This window comes from Macaca thibetana, chromosome 1 (assembly GCF_024542745.1).
Source record: "Macaca thibetana thibetana isolate TM-01 chromosome 1, ASM2454274v1, whole genome shotgun sequence".
Classification (NCBI taxonomy): domain Eukaryota; kingdom Metazoa; phylum Chordata; class Mammalia; order Primates; family Cercopithecidae; genus Macaca; species Macaca thibetana.
Genome location: NC_065578.1, coordinates 39,035,193 through 39,052,226, shown reverse-complemented (window position 1 = coordinate 39,052,226; position 17,034 = coordinate 39,035,193). Strand labels below are relative to the sequence as shown.

Here is a 17,034-nt window from a genome sequence, read left to right as displayed (position 1 = left end):
TACAGGACAATTGAGCTTGTCTCTGCAATAAGTCAATGGTATAAAAAATAAAGGGTGGGGAGGAGAACTGCTTGCGATTAAAAAGGTTTTAAGGACACAACAAAATGTGATGTGTAGACCTTTTTTGTATCCAAATTTGAATAAACCCACTGTAATAAGACATACCTGAGAATTAGGGAAAGTATAACTACAGACTGGGTATTAAATAGCACCAAAAAACAATTTCACATTCTATTAGGTATAATCATGGCCTTATGGATATGCAAGAAAATGGTCCATGTCTTTTTTCTTTTTTTCTTTTTTTGAGACAGAATTGCACTCTGTCACCTAGGCTGAAGTGCAGTGACGCAATCTCAGCTCACTGCAACCTCTGCCTCCCAGGTTCAAGCGATTTTCCTGCCTCAGACTCCTAAGTAGCTGGGATTACAGGCACGTGCCACCACGCCCAGCTAATTTTTTGTATTTTTAGTAGAGATGGGGTTTTGCTATGTTGGCCAGGCTGGTCTGGAACTCCTGACCTCAAGCGATCCACCCGCCTCGGCCTCCCAAATTGCAGGGATTACAGGCATAAGCCACCACACCCAGCCGATAAGAGCAGTTTTAATGTAATGGTGGGGGCCAAACCTCCTTGTGTTTGAGCTCAATCTCTCAGATACAACCTCTATGGGTACTGCCCCATTTCTCCGCTCTCTTTTACAGCACTCCCTGTGGTTAGGGTAAGTGGATTGGAGTGGGCTCAAGGGAGAATGGGAGTAGAAAAAGTGGAGACAGAGCTGGGCACAGTGGCTCATGCCTGTAATCCCAGAACTTTGGGAGGCCCAGGCGGGAGGATTGCTTGAGTCCAGGAGTTTGAGACCAGCCTGGGCAATATGGCAAAACCCTGTCTCTACCAGAAATACAAAAATTAGCCAGGCATGGTGGCGCACACCTGTACTCCTACGTACTTGGAAGGTTGAGGCGGGAGGATCACTTGAGATGGGGAGGCAGAGGTTGCAGTGAGCCCACATCGTGCAATTGCACTCCGGCCTAGGTGACAGAGCCAAACCCTGTCAAGAAAGAAAGAGAAAGAGAGAGAGAGAAAGAAGAAATGGGGACAGGATAGAGCCAACCTTTTGAGATGTTTTGCTCTTAAAGTGGATTATAGAAATGGGATGGTATCTAGAAAAGAGTGTGCTATCAAGGGAAGGGTGTAGATTGGTTTGGTCTTTAAGACAGGAAATATCATAGCATGTTTGTAAGTTCCCAAGACTGCATCAGTAGAGAGGGAAAGATGGAAGATTTGAGAGAAATAAAATAATTGGCCTGGCACGATGGCTCACACCTGTAATCTCAGCACTTTGGGAGGCTGACATGGGCAGATCACGAGGTCAGGAGTTCAAGACCAGCCTGGGCAACATGGTGAAACCCTGTCTCTACTAAAAATACAAAAATTAGCCAGGTGTGGTGGTGCACGCCTATACTCTTAGCTACTTGGGAGGCTGAGGCAGGAGAATCGCTTGAACACAGGAGGCAGAGTTTGCAGTGAGGCGAGATTGTGCCACTGCACACCAGCCTGGGCCACAGAGCAAGACTCTGTCTCGAAAAAATAAATAAATAATTGTGGAAGGAAAGTGCTTGGATAGAGGAGAGGAAATGGGATCTGGTGCACTGGTGGAAGGTTTGGCCTTAAATGAAAACAGGGCAGTTCTCTCTTATTAAAAGCAGGAAAACAGAACATGTGGGCACAGACGCCAGGAGTAGGTAGATGTGGTGGGAGAATGGTAGAGGTTCTTTTCTGATTGCTTTTCTAATGAAATAAGAAGCAAATCATCAGTTGAGAGTGAGAATAGGGAGGCGACTTTGGGGGCTTGAGGAGGTAAGAGTGAACTAGTTGACTAAGAGAGTGGGAGTTGGCTACGGATCAGGGAAATGAGCAGCATTACTGGCCCATTTAGATAAAACTAGTCGATATTATGTATTTTTTTAACCATTGGTATGGACTGGATTAAGAACCCCCCAAATTCATACGCTGAAGCCCTAATCATCATTATAATGGTATTTAGAGGCAGGGCTTTTTGGAGGTAATGAGGTTTAGATGAGATTATGAGGATAGGGTCCCTATGACGGTATTAGTGTCCTCATAAGAAGAGTAAGAGAGACCAGAGTGTGCTCTTTCTTCAGTATGTGTGGACAGAGAGAGAAGTTGGCCATCTGCACGCAAGGCAGAGGGGTCCTTACTAGGAACAAAATCTGCCAGCATTTGATCCTGGACTTCCCAGCCTTCAGGACTTTGAAAAGTAAATACTTGTTGTTTAAGCCACCCAGTCTTTGGCATTTTGTTATAGCAGCCTGAATAGACTAAAGCAATCAGATTGAGCCTGAGCTCTGGATTTAAACTCGAGTGAATCTAGGCGAGATCTGTGGCGCGGAAAGGGAACAAGAAAGTAATACTGATGAGACTATGGAATCTAAGATATGTAAGATGACAAGTTAAAAGGCAATGAAAAGGTGATACGGTCAATGGGTTGGATGTCATGAAGAGGTTGACAAATTATTGGATTCAGAGTATTAGAGAGAGTGAGCCAGAAAGATAAAAGGTGATGGTCAAAGAACAGGATGTTTTTGTTTTTGTTTTTCTGAAACAGGATCTTACTCTGTCGCTCAGGCTGGAGTGCAGTGGTGCAATCATGAGCTCAAGCAATCCTCCCGCATCAGCCTCCCGGGTAACTGGGACCACAGGCATGCACCACCATGCCTGGCTAATTTTTGTATTTTTGTGGAGACGGGGTTTCAATATGTTGCCCAAGCTGGTCTCAAACTCCCGAACTCAAGCAGTCCTCTTGCCTTGGCCTCCCAAAGCACTGGAATTAACAGTCATCAGCCACTGCGCCCATCGGCCTAGGATGTTTTAAAATAATCAAAATACTTCTTGAACTTCAAGATCAATGCAAATATTTTCAAAATTTAAAATGTAGAGGTTTCATAGAATTAATATGTGAACTTAGCAAGACTACTGGATATGAGATCAACATACACATGTATTTGTTTATACTAGCAACAAAAAATTAGAAAATGAAATTTAAAAAACAATGTTATTTACAACAGTAATCAAAAATATCGAATGCTTAGGAATAAATCTATTGAAAGATGTTCGAAATTTCAACCTGTGGCCAGGAGTGGTGGCTCATGCCTATAATCCCAGCACTTTGGGAGTCTGAGATGGGAGAGTTGCTTGAGCCCAGGAGTTGGAGACCAGCCTGGCAACAGAGCAAGACACCACCTCTACAAAAAACGTAAAAAGAATCATAATAAATGTTCAAAGAAAAAAAAAAAAGACCTCAACCTGAAACATTCTCTCTCTCTTTTTTAAGCGACAGTGTCTCACTATTTTGGCCAGGCTGGTCTCAAACTCCTTGGCTCAGGGGATCTTCCTGCCTCAGCCTCCCAAGTAGCTGGGACTAAGGGCATGCACCACCATGCCTGTTTCTATAAAACATTCTTGAGATAAATTAAACATGACCTAGGCCAGGCGTGGTGGCTCACGCCTGTAATCCCTGCACTTTGGGAGGCCAAGGCGGGTGAATCACGAGGTCAGGAGATCGAGACCATCCTGGCTAACACAGTGAAACCCTGTCTATACTAAAAATACAAAAAATTAAACTGGGTATGGTGGTGGGCGCCTGTAGTCCCAGCTACTCAGGAGGCTGAGGCAGGAGAGTGGCGTGAACCTGGGAGGTGGAGTTTGCAGTGAGCTGAGATCACGCCATTGCACTCCAGCCTGGGCGACAGAGTGAGACTCTGCCTCAAAAAAAAAAAAAAAAAAAAAAAAAAAAAAAAAAACATGACCTAAATAAATGGACAGATATTTCATGTTCATAAATTAGAAGACTCAATACTGTTAAGATATCAGTTTTTTCCAAATTAGTCCATAGATTCAGTGCAATTCAATCAAATTCCCAGCACATTCTGTGCATGTGTGCGCACGTGTGTGTGTGCGTGCGTGCGCAAACATGGACAAGCTGATTCCAAAATACGTATGGACAATCAAAAAACCTTGAAGTTTGGCTGGGCGTGGTGACTCACACCTATAATCCCAGCACTTTGGGAGGCCAAGGCGGGCAGATCACCTGAGGTCAGGGTTCAAGACCAGCCTAGCCAACATGCTGAAACCCCATATCTACTTAAAGTACAAAAAAATTAGCTGGGTGTGGTGGCGTGCATCTGTAGTCCCAACTATTTGGGAGGCTGAGGCAGGAGAATCGCTTGAACCTGGGAGGTGGAGGTTGGAATAAGCCAAGATCACGCCATTGCACTTCAGCCTGGGTGAGAGAGTGAGACTCCATCTCAAAAACAAGACAAAACAAAACCTTGAAGTTGAAAGACTTACACTACCAGATTTCAAGATTTACTATATAAATCTATGGTAATTAAGACAGGGGATTCTTGGAGTAAGGATAGCTGAGTAGATCACTTGAACAGAATAAAGAGTCCAGGGCCAGCCGCGATGGCTCACGCCTGTAATCCCAGCACTTTGGGGGGCCGAGCCAGGTGGATCACCTGAAGTCAGAAGTTTGAGACTAGCCTGACCAACATGTTGAAACCCCATCTCTACTAAAAATACAAAAATTAGCCAGATGTGGTGGTGTGTACCTGTAATCTCAGCTACTCGGGAGGCTGAGGCAGGAGAATCACTTGAACCTGGGAGGCGGAGGTTGCAGTGAGCCGAGATCACCCCATTGCACTATAGCTTGGGCGACAGCAAGATTCTGTCTCAAAAAAAAAAAAAAAAAAAAATTAGAGTCCAAAAATGGACCTATACATACAGGTTCTCTTGATTTACGTCACTGTAATGAAGTAGGGGAGGGATGTCCTTTTACTAAAAGGTGCCAGAATAATTGGATAAGTACAGAGAAAAATAAACTCTGACCCTCAACTCACACTATACATAACAATTAATTTGAGTGGATCATAGACCTGAATAAGAATGACAGGCCTTGATCTCATTTCTAGGGACAAGATCTGTCTTCAAATTTATGCAGATCTTCGATGGGACAAAGAGAAGGGTTGTATTGTGCAGATGCCAAAGAGAGGATCTAGAATCTGTGGGGACAAGCCACAAGGAGATAGCTTTCAAGATGAAGGAAACCTTTTTTTATGCCCTTCACAAATGAAACAGGCTGCCTCGAGCCAAAATGAGCTGGCTGCCAAGGGCATGAGCAAGCAGAAGGCAGCCACAGGAATCCCACACATCAGGTGGGGTTGGATTAGACAGCCTAGGTCTAGTCCTCTGCCTCTGCTACTCCTTCAAGGAACAGCAAGGAGTAGAACAGCCCCTCCCACACTGTGAGTTGTCCCTTTGTGTTAACAGAAATGGCCAAGTCCATCTGCTGAAAGCCATAGATTGCTGCGGGACTAGCTCTGGAGTCTGAGCCCTGATGGCAGTGAAAAGGGAGGGAAGGACACAGGACAAAAGTCTTGGTTCTTAAGAAACTGACAGGCCAAGCAAGGTGGTTCACGTCTGTAATCCCAGCACTTTGGGAGGCCAAGGAGGGAGGATCACTTGAGCTCAGGAGTTAAGACCAACCTGGACAACAGAGGGAGACCCTGTCTTTACAAAAAATAAAATAATTAGCTGGGCAAGGTGGTGCGCCTCTAGTCCCAGCTACTCAGGAGGCTGAGGCAGGAGGATTTGTTGAGTGCAGGAGTTCCAGGTTGCAGTGAGCCATGATCACACTATTGTACTCCAGCCTGGGGGACAGTGAAACCAAGAAAGAAGAAAAAGAGAAGGAAAGAAAGAAAGAAAGAGAGAAAGAAGAGAGGAAGGGAGGAAGGGAGGGAAGGAGGGAGGAAGGAAGGAAGGAAGGAAGGAAGGAAGGAAGGAAGGAAGGAAGGAAGGAAGGAAGGAAGGAAGGAAGGAAGGAAACTGATAAATTTGGTGGGAAAAATGGCCAGGCGCGGTGGCTCACACATGTAATCCCAGCACTTTGGGAGGCCAAGACAGGCAGATTACCTGAGGTCAGAAGTTCAAGACCAGCCTGACCAACATGACGAAACCCCATCAATATTAAAAATACAAAAATTAGCCGGGCGTGGTGGCACGCACCTGTAATCCCAGCTACTTGGGAGACTGAGGCAGGAAATTGCTTGAACCCGGAGGCTGAGGTTGCAGTGAGCCGAGATCCTACCATTGCACTCCAGCCTGGGCGACAGAGCGAGACTTGTCTCAAAAAAAAAAATTGGTTGGAAAACAAAAATAACTCTGAGCTAGGAGTAAGACAGATTCTCTCCTTCTGCCTGTGGCTGACTGTGTGACCTTGTGCAACTCCCTTGTCCTCTCTGAGTCTGGGGGCTAGGCTGGGTAGTTCTTGGGCCTTCTCTAGTACTGGCATCCTTTGAGGCCACACGGATGGCCACCTGGGCCAGATGGGAGTCACTGAAGGGGAAGGTACTGGGATGAGTGACTGTGGTAACTGTAGTGGCAGACAGGAGAAAGAGAGACTTTAGAACTCATTCCCCATCTCTTATGAAACACAGTAAGGGCAAACTGTCCTGCCCTTTCCTATTTCTCTGACCCTCAATAGCCCTAGGACATCCCAGACTCCTCCTAAGCCACCCAGGCCACCTTGGATCACCTTGGGGCAGGAATCCAGTCCACTCAACCCAGGCTAATTTAACAGGATTTCTGCCAGACAAAGGACAATTTCCTGGATGGTGAGCAGGCAGGGCTGGGCCTCGTTAGGACTTGGGCCTCACCCCAGAAAGAGCCTTAAGCCACAGCAATCAGGGACTTCCTAGATTGCCCCGGAGATATAAGCCCCACCCAACCCTGCCCAGCTGCCCTGGAGGAAAAAAGTAGGCTCTAGATTTTATCCAACACACCCAGTCCTAAACCTTCTCTGACTGCTACCTCCTGTCATCACTGCCTCTTTCTTCTCCTCTCTTCCCTGTCTCCATTCTTTTCAACATATTTATGACTCCTACTTTGTGCTAGGCACTGTGTTAGATCCTAGGTATACAAAGACTTGTGATCCAAAGTGGGTCCTGCCCTAGGAACTCGAAGCCTAGGAAAGACATACACATGTACAGTTGGTTCTTATGACTTGTAATTGTTATATTCCATATAGTCACCGTGAAAACTGAATTAGCAAATACTAGACCATTTTTCCTAGGGGAAATGGAAAATACAAAATTAGGTTCCTAAGAGCCTCTGATCATAATACTTTTTTTTTTTAAGATGGAGTCTCGCTCTGTTGCTCAGGCTAGAGTGCAGTGATGATACAGCTCCAATGAGTGGAAGAACACCAGGGCTCTTGGTCCTCATGCCAGTTTAGATAAAATGACATGGACACATATGGAGCGTTTAATAGGCAAGAAGGAAGGGAGAAGAAAGAAGACAGAAGCTGTCCTGTACAAAGACAGAGGGAGGCTCCAAAGCTGAGAGAGGAGACTCCACGTGCCACGGACACCAGCCAGGTATATGAAGAGGCTGGAGGAGGTGGTGTTTGATTTGCAGAGGGCTCAGGAGATTATTCATGTCATTCATGTAGCCAACAAAAAAAACTGGCCCTCCCACCCTAGCCTTTTCAATATGCAGATACAGAGCACCATGATGTTCTACACACTTGGGGATATGTGGGGGAGGCTATTTTGCCAGGCACATATGGGGCAAGGGCTAGAAGCAGAGGGCAGGAATCCCCATGTTTGGGTGGACCCAACTTCTAATGACCTGCATGTGCATATCAAAGGTTGCCACCCAGGTCTAAGAGCCAGGGCTTTCATGCTAGATAAGGAATGTTTTTGGAGCTGCTTTAAAAATGAAAACTCTCCCAGGACCCCTTTTCCTCTCTGTCTGCCTAAAATAACTTCTTAATAACTCCTACCACAGTGATGCAATCCTGGCTCACTGCAACCTCCACCTCCCAGGTTCAAGCAATACTCTTGCCTCAGCCTCCTGAGTAGTTGTTATTACAGGCGCGTGCCACCATGCCTGGCTTAAATTTTGTATTTTTAGTGGAGATGGGGTCTCGCCATGTTGGCCAGGCTAGTCTCAAACTCGTGACCTCAACTGATCTGCCCGCTTTGGCCTCCCAAAGTGCTGGGATTACAGGCATGAGCCATCGCACCTGGCTTGATCACAACGCTTTTATTAAATGATCAATACATAACCATGTTTTACATGTGCTTCTGTTTAAAGACACCTTATTTAATTGGTATTGTTGATTTGTTGACATTCAACTCATTATAACTCATGCCTGAATGAAGCTTATCTAACACACATATTTTCTCTGTAAGGCACATCACAGCTGTCTTAGTCTATTTTCTGTTGCTATAACAGAATACCTGAGACTGGATAATTTATCGAGAAAAGAAATTTCTTTCTTATAGTTCTAGAGACTGCAAAGTCCAGGAGCATAGTGTCAGCATCTGGTGAGGGCCTTCTTGCTACATCATATCGTGGTGGAAGACGTCACATGCAAGAGGGCAAGAGCAAAAGTATTGAGTCAGGTCGCTCCTCCCCTCCATGTAAAACCACCAGTCCCATCATAGAGGTCCCATCCCGATTATCTTATCTAATTCCAATTACATCCCAAAGGCTCCATCTCCAATCAACATATGAATTTGGAGACTAAATTTCCAGCATGTGAAATTTGGGGGACACATTCAAACCACAGCAACAGCCTTCTTGTGCTTAGGAACACTAGACAACACTTCAGCACTCTGTTTGGGGCAAGAAAAAGTATGAAAATGAAAAAACATGGCTCTAAATAGACCACAAAAAGGACACTTGTTAACAATACCAAGTGAAAAAAAGAAGGGCATCACCTTATTCAGCCTCAGCTGGGAACATGCACATTAGACAACTTGAAATTTTTGTCACTCTGTGCATATCTATGAATGACCATGAGTATTAATATGGGAGTTGGGAGCTAAGCTATGAGGACACAAAGGCATAAGAATAATCCAGTGGAGCCGGGCACGGTGGCTCAAGCCTGTAATCCCAGCACTTTGGGAGGCCGAGACGGGCGGATCACGAGGTCAGGAGATCGAGACCAGCCTGGCTAACACGGTGAAACCCCGTCTCTACTAAAAATACAAAAAACTAGCCGGGCGAGGTGGCGGGCGCCTGTAGTCCCAGCTATTTGGGAGGCTGAGGCAGGAGAATGGCGTAAACCTGGGAGGCAGAGCTTGTAGTGAGCTGAGATCCGGCCACTGCACTCCAGCTTGGGTGACAGAGCGAGACTCTGTCTCAAAAAAAAAAATTAAAAAAATAAAAAAAAAATAAGAATAATCCAGTGGACTTTGGGGATTCATGGGAAAGGGTGGGAGGGGAGTGAGGGATAAAAGCTACACATTGGAAACAGTGTACACTGCTCGGGTGATGGGTGCACAAAAATCTCACTAAAATCACCACTAAAGAACTTATTCATGTAAACACCATCTGTTCCCCAAAAACCTACTGAAATAAATAAAATAAAACAAAATAAAATAAAATAAAAGTTCAGGCCAGGCGTGGTGGCTCACACCTATAGTCCCAGCACTTTGGGAAGCCAAGGTGGGCGGATAACTTGAGGTCAGGAGTTCGAGACCAGCCTGGCCAACATAGCGAAACTCTGTCTCTACTAAAAACACTAAAATTATCCAGGCGTGGTGGCAGGCACCTGTAATCCCAGCTACTCGGGAGGCTGAGGCAGAAGAATTGCTTGAACCCGGCAGGTGAAGGTTGCAGGGAGCTGAGATCACGCCACTGAACTCCAGCCTGGGTGACAGAGTGAGACTCCATCTCAAAAAAAAAAAAAAAAGTTCATAATAAAAAAAATTAATTGTAATCCCAGCACTTTGGGAGGCCGAGACGGGCGGATCACGAGGTCAGGAGATCGAGACCATCCTGGCTAACACGGTGAAACCCCGTCTCTATTAAGAAATACAAAAAACTAGCCGGGCGAGGTGGCGGGCGCCTGTAGTCCCAGCTACTCGGGAGGCTGAGGCCGGAGAATGGCGTAAACCCGGGAGGCGGAGCTTGCAGTGAGCTGAGATCCGGCCACTGCACTCCAGCCTGGGTGACAGAGCGAGACTCCGTCTCAAAAAAAAAAAAAAAAAAATTAATTGTATTTCTATACACTAGCAATGAAAAAAATATGGGGGTCACAAATAAATGTTAGCAAGTAGACAAATTCATAAATATGGAATCTGTGAATAATGAAGATTAACTGTGTTTTGCTCTAGGAGATCCTGGAGGAATCTTTGACTCAGGTTGGAAGCATCAAGAAAGACTCCCAGAGAGATAATACTTTAGCTATGTCCTGAAATACAGGGAGGTCCACGCAGGGGGCCCGTGACCAAAAACTAAGTTATGTGGTTTGACAAATAATTATTTCCTTCTTATTCAGAAGCATTTTGTTGTCCTCATACATGAGGTCACCTCTTTCACTGTATCTTCTAAGTCATCACTGAACAACAGAACTTTCTACAATGATTGAAATGTTCTGATACAGCATATTCTGTACGTAACCAATTAGTTACTTAATTCTGTAAGTAACCAATAGTCATATGTGGTGATGAGACTTTAAAATGTGATTAGCGTGATTGAGGGATTGATTTTTAAATTTATTTGATTTCAATTATGTGGGATATGATGAGGTTTCTCTTCAAATAGCCTGATCAATCCTTTATTCTTTAATTCATAGTACCCCCCGCCCAACCCCTTTTTTCTTTTTCTCTTTTTTTCTTCCTTTCTGCCTTTGTTACATGCCCAGACATGCCACAGTACCAGGCATTATCAGTACCAGCTCACATTCCTTTCCTAATTTGGAAAAAAGACTAGCTCTCTAGCTCATTGCAGATACCCCTCCCCCTTTCCCCTCTCTCCCTTAGGTGCCCACCTTATCTAAAAAAAAGTTCAAATGTTTAGCCAACCAGGATTAGAGTGTACAACCGACCCTGGCCAATGGGGAAAGGGTACAAGGGCAGGACTTGCTTCAGGAATAAAGGCTCTCATGCCCCTTTGTTCAGGTGTGTTCTCATGGTGACTGACCAAGGAGAAGCACCCCTCTGTGCAGAAGTAAAATTGCTTTGCTAAGAATCCTTTGTTTGTAGGCCGGGCGCAGTGGCTCAAGCCTGTAATCCCAGCACTTTGGGAGGCCGAGACAGGCGGATCACAAGGTCAGGAGATCGAGACCATCCTGGCTAACACGGTGAAACCCGTCTCTACTAAAAAATACAAAAAACTAGCCAGGCGTGGTGGCGGGCGCCTATAGTCCCAGCTACTCGGGAGGCTGAGGCAGGAGAATGGCGTGAACCGGAAAGGCGGAGCTTGCAGTGAGCTGAGATCCGGCCACTGCACTCTAGCCTGGGCGACAGAGCAAGACTCCGTCTCAAAAAAAAAAAAAAAAAAAAAGAATCCTTTGTTTGAGTGTTCAATTTCCTTAGGATTTTGAACATTATTCCCAACAATTCAGCTTACTGTAGTTTTTATATATATATATATATAAATGGGATTGATTTTTGTGTAATAATTTTATACCCTTTTCCTTACTGAGACTTCTCATTGTTTTTAGTAGTTTTTCAGTTGATTCACTTGGGTTCTCTTGGAATACAAACATGTCATCGACAAATAAAGATAATTTTACCAGGCCGGGTTCAGTGGCTTACTCTTATAATCCCAGCCTTTGGGGAGGCTAAGGCAGGTGGATCCCTTGAGTCCAGGCCAACCTGGACTCAATTCAAGGCCAACCTGGGCAACACGGTGAAACTCTGTTTAAAAAAATATATATATATATATATATATATATATATATAAATTTAAAAATTAAATTTAAAATTTTACATATATCTTTCCAATTTTTATTTCTTTTTCTTGTCTAATTACATTATCTAATGCAATTTATATTGCTTGTTTATATCGGCCAATGAAATGTATAGTGGCTGCGCATGGTGGCTCATGCCTGTAATCCCAGCACTTTGGGAGGCCAAGGCGGGCAGATCACCTGAGGTCAGGAGTTCGAGACCAGCCTGACCAACATGGAAAAACCCCATCTCTATTAAAAATACAAAATTAGCCAGGCATGGTGGTACATGCCTGTAATCCCAGCTACCTGGGAGGCTGAGGCAGGAGAATCGCTTGAACCCAGGAGGTGGAGGTTGCAGTGAGCCGAGATTGCTCACCACTGCCCTTCAGCCTGGACAACAAGAGCAAAACTCCAATCTCAAAAAAAAAAGAAATGTTGTATAGTAGTAGTGGTGATAGTGTGTAGGCTTGTCCCTGACAGTGGAATTCCTAAGTGTGATTTCTTCCCTATTTATATGAAAATGTTACAAACAAGGGGCAAATGAATTTTTTTGGCCCCCAGGCTTGCTCATGTTTGCTGTGTTTAGAAGTTGCACTCACTGTTTCCCAAGATAGAAATCTAGACATTGCCGGGCTCTGTGGCTCACACCTGTAATCCCAGCATTTTGGGAGGCTGAGGAGGAAGGATCACTTGAGCCTAGGAGTTCGAGACCAGTCTTGGCAACATAGCGAGACCTCGTCTCTACAACAAAATTAAAAAATGAGACAGGAGGATCGCTGAAGCTCAGGAGGTGTAGGCTGCAGTGAGCCATGATCGTGCCACCACACTCCTGCCTGGGCGACAGTGAGACGTTTTCTCAAAAACGAACAAATGAAAAAGAAATATAGGCTGGGTGCGGTGGCTCACGCCTGTAATACCAGCACTTTGGGAGGCCAAGGCGGGTGGATCACAAGGTCAAGAGATAGAGATTATCTTGGCCAACATGGTGAAACATCTTCTCTACTAAAAATACAAAAATTAGCTGAGCATGGTGGCATGCGCTTGTAGTCCCAGCTACTTGGGAGGCTGAGGCAGGATAATCGCTTGATCCCAAGAGGCAGAGGTTGCAGTGAGCCAAGACTGTGCCACTGCACTCTAGCCTGACGACAGAGTGAGACTCCAGCTGAGAAAAGAAAAGAAAAAAAAAAAAGAAAAAGAAATATAGACATCACTTTCATATTCTCTCCCCGTCTCTCTCTCCATCTCAATTATATCCAGTCCTACCAGCTGCCAGATCAGTCCTTTTCTATCTCCACTGCCTCCACTAATCTTGTACTCATCAGTACCATTCATTCTTGGAACATTACATGAACAGCCTCTTCATTAGTCTTCCAGCTTCCCCTTTCACCTTCTTCAATTCTCCCTCAGAGCAGCCGATAGGTCTTTCTTTTTTTTTTTTTGAGACGGAGTCTCGCTCTGTCCCCCAGGCTGGAGTGCAGTAGCCTGTCACCTTGCCCGGCTAGTTTTTTGTATTTTTTAGTAGAGATGGGGTTTCACCGTGTTAGCCAGGATGGTCTCGATCTCCTGACCTCGTGATCCGCCTGTCTCGGCCTCCCAAAGTGCTGGGATTACAGGCTTGAGCCACCGCGCCCGGCCAGCTGATAGGTCTTTCTAAACTCTTGAGCTGTCATATGGCTTCCCTACTTAAAACTCTTCAATGACCTCCTTCTCCTCTTAGGATAAGGACCAAAATGCTTAACACAACCCACAAAGCCATGTTGTGGACCATCTGCCTCTGCCTTCATCCTCAGCCTCATCTTGCATCCCATTCCTTCAATCTTTGTGCTCCAGCTACACTGGCCTTTCTGTTCCTTGACTCCACCATGATCTCCCTGGCCTCTGGGCTTTAGCACATGCTGTTCCTTCTCCCTGAAATACTCTCTCTCTTTTCTTTTCTTTTCTTTTTTTTTTTTTTGAAACAGAATTTCACTCTTGTTGCCCAGACTGGAGTGCAATGGCATGATCTCGGCTCACTGCAACCTCCGCCTCCCGGGTTCAAGCAATTCTCTTGGCCAAGTAGCTAGGATTACAGGCATGCACCACCAGGCCTGGCTAATTTTGTATTTTTTGTAGAGATGGAGTTTCACCATGTTGGTCAGGCTGGTCTTAAACTCCTGACCTCAGGTGATCCATCTGCCTCAGCTTCCCAAAGTGCTGGGATTACAGGTGTGAGCAATTGTGCCTGGCCTCATTCACTACACTCTGGCCACACTGGTCTCCTTCCTGTCCTTCCAATATTCCAAGCTCTTTGAGGCCTTGGGGTCTGCGTTGTGTCCTCTACTTGCAATGCTTTCTCTCTAAGCTCTCTTCACATTTGGCTAATTCTCATCTTTAATGAAGGTCACTTTCTTTTTCTTTCTTTCTTTTTTTTAATTTTTTATTTTTAGTAGAGATGAGGTCTCGCTATGTTGCCTAGGCTGGTCTCGAACTCCTGAGCTCAAGTGATCCTTCCACCTCAGGCTCCCAAAGTGCTAGGATTACAGGCACGAGCCACTGTGCCCAGTCAAATGTTACCTTCTCAGGACATTCTTTCCTGAGCACTTAAAAGCAGCTCCGTACCAGTTCCCTCCATCACATCTCCTCGCTTCTTTCATGATGCTTATTACGATATAAATTATTTATTTATCATTGATCTCCACCGAGAATGTAAGCTCTATTTTGTTCACCACTTTATCCTCAGAGCCTAGTTGGTGTATGGCATATAGTAGACTCATTGTAAATATCTGTTCGGATCCATGGAATCGATGGCGGATCTGGAATTTCTTCTTTGAAATGTGGAGGTGCTGCTCCTTTCTTCCAGCAGGTGGCGCCAAAGCTGTACCTGGTCCTTAGCGGAGGTGTGGATGGGCTGTGAGGTTGGCAAGACAGGGCAGCAGGGCCGAGTGAAGAGGGAGAGACAGGGTTTGTTGTAGTAATGCTGGATTCAAGCATAGAGGAAGTCAATATGGCTCTTCTCCCAAAGAATAACTAGGTATGATCTGTCCAGAAGGGACCTAGAGTAGCCAATGACCCAAGAGACATTGCTTCCCCTCTTCACCCGTCCCACCCCCAAAGCAGCCCCCAGGAATTCAACAGGGGATCTTGGAAGAGGAGAGCAATTTTCTGTGAGTGTGAAACTGGAGAGAAGCAAGGGTGTTCAAGTCTAAATCCCCATAGGATGTTTAGGGGAAACTGTGACCTGGAGAGAGGTGTCACAGTGGGTCAGTGGGAGTTGGGTCTGACGCCCAGCCAAAGCCTGCTCTGGTCCCAGCTCCCATTCACTCAGCTCCACGTGCCTGCCCCACCCCACCATGTCTGGCCCTCCGCTCAGTGTGGGAGACCACCATGAAAGAGACGAACCCTTAGGGATGTCCCAAAGGCAGAGGGGTAGGGACTGCTTCAGAGGGGCTTGCTGGAGTCAAGACACATTGGATGGGTGTCTGCCAGGTGGAGCTGCAACAGGTGTGTCCTAGGGCCAGGTAGATGGCCTGCAAAAAGAGCTGCATCTAGATCTGGGTGTGGGGAGGTCAGTAGGGGTCTCAGACAGGAACTCACAGGATTTCTAGGAAACTTTTTGTTTTGTTTGAGACAGGGTCTTCTTTCCTCTGTCCCCCAGGCTGGAGTGCAGTAGCACAATCATAGGTCACTGCAGCCTCAGATTCCTGGCAAGAGATCCTCCTGCTTCAGCTGCCTGGGTAGCTGGAACTACAAGTTGCAAGCCACCACACCTGACTAATTGTTTTTTCTTTTATAGAGTCGGGGTCTCACTATGTTGCCCAGGCTGGTCTTGAACTTCTGGCCTTGTAATCCTCACACTTCAGTCTCCCCAGTAGCTGGGATTACAGGCAGAGCCATTACATCCAGCTTACAGAAATGTTTCTAAACAGGCGAGCTACTGAGTTATCTTGGACAGTTTGCAGAAAGAAAGTGAGGAGATCAAATTAAAGTCAAGGAGACCAGACAGGATGCTGGTCTATTCACCCAGGTAAGAGAGCATAATGCCTGAGAAGTAATGGTAGGGACAGGAAAGAAACAAGCTTGAGTGGTTTGGAAAACTTTTTTTTTTTTTTTTTTTGAGGCAGTCTTGCTCTGTTGCCCAGGCTGGAGTGCAATGGCATGGTCTCGGCTCTTTGCAACCTCCGCCTCCCAGGTTCAAGCCATTCTCCTGCCCTCAGCCTCCCAAGTAGCTGGGATCATAGGCATGTGCCACCACGCCCGGAGAGTTTTTGTTTTTGTTTGTTTTTTGTTTGTTTTTATTTATTTTATTTTTTTGAGACGGGTTCTTTCTGTCCCCCAGGTTGGAATGCAGTGGCGCAATCTCAGCTCACTGCAACTGCTGCCTCCCAGGTTCAAGCGATTCTCCTGCCTCTGCCTCCCGAGTAGCTGGGTTTATAGGCATGCGCCAACACACCTGGCTAATTTTTGTATTTTTAGTAGAGATGGGGTTTCACCATGTTGGCCAGGCTGGTCTTGAACTCCTGACCTCAGGTGATCTGCCCGCCTCGGCCTCCCAAGGTGCTGGGATTACAGGCATGAGCCACTGCGCCTGGCCGAAAACTTTAATTTTTTTTAAAGACAGGACTTGGTGGTTACTGGTTAGAGTGGAGGGAGAGAGAAGGTATAAGTGGGCTTCTATAAACATTATCTCAGAGTCTCTGATTAGGCTAGCTCCAGAGGCCAGACCAGACCCTAGGCTCCTGCTTTGCCCAGACAGCCTGACATGAGATGGCTGATGGAAAGACAGTATGGGACTTGCCTTGGTGTTGACAAAACCACTGGGTCACCTAACAGCCTTAAGTGGTGGTTAAGAGCACAGGCACTATAGCCAACCTCAATTCAAGTATCAGCTCTTCCAGTGACTGTCCAATGACCTTGAGCAGGTTACTTAACTTTTCCCTGCGTCAGTTTCCTTATCTCTAACATGAGGATGACAATAATACCTTCCTCATAGGGAAGTTCTGACAACTATCTGAAGACTAACTGAATTCAAACTTATTACGCACCTGCAACCATGCCTGTTAGTAATGCTTAATGTAACTTATCAAAGTAACCTGGCAGAACTTCATCAGTAAAAATGAAGGACCCGCCTCCCACCCAAAATAGAGCCCCACACTCAAGGCAAGAACCAAGCCTGAATAGCCTAAGAGCTTCTCTTGTCTGGGCCTCATTTATCTAGTAGTAAAATCAGGAGATTTGACAGGTAGCTCCTAATCCTGCCAACTTTGCCTTCTTGTGATTTCGGGGGCTTGGC

General features: G+C 45.7%; 2 protein-coding genes across 2 annotated transcripts in view; one reads left to right on the top strand and one right to left on the bottom strand.

The window, feature by feature from the left end:
* The window catches only part of NT5C1A (5'-nucleotidase, cytosolic IA), a 569,993-nt gene that overhangs the window by 236,470 nt on the left and 316,489 nt on the right, over positions 1-17,034 (top strand). The window lies entirely within an intron of this gene.
* CAP1 (cyclase associated actin cytoskeleton regulatory protein 1) overlaps positions 1-17,034 on the bottom strand; it is a 381,786-nt gene that overhangs the window by 80,079 nt on the left and 284,673 nt on the right. The window lies entirely within an intron of this gene.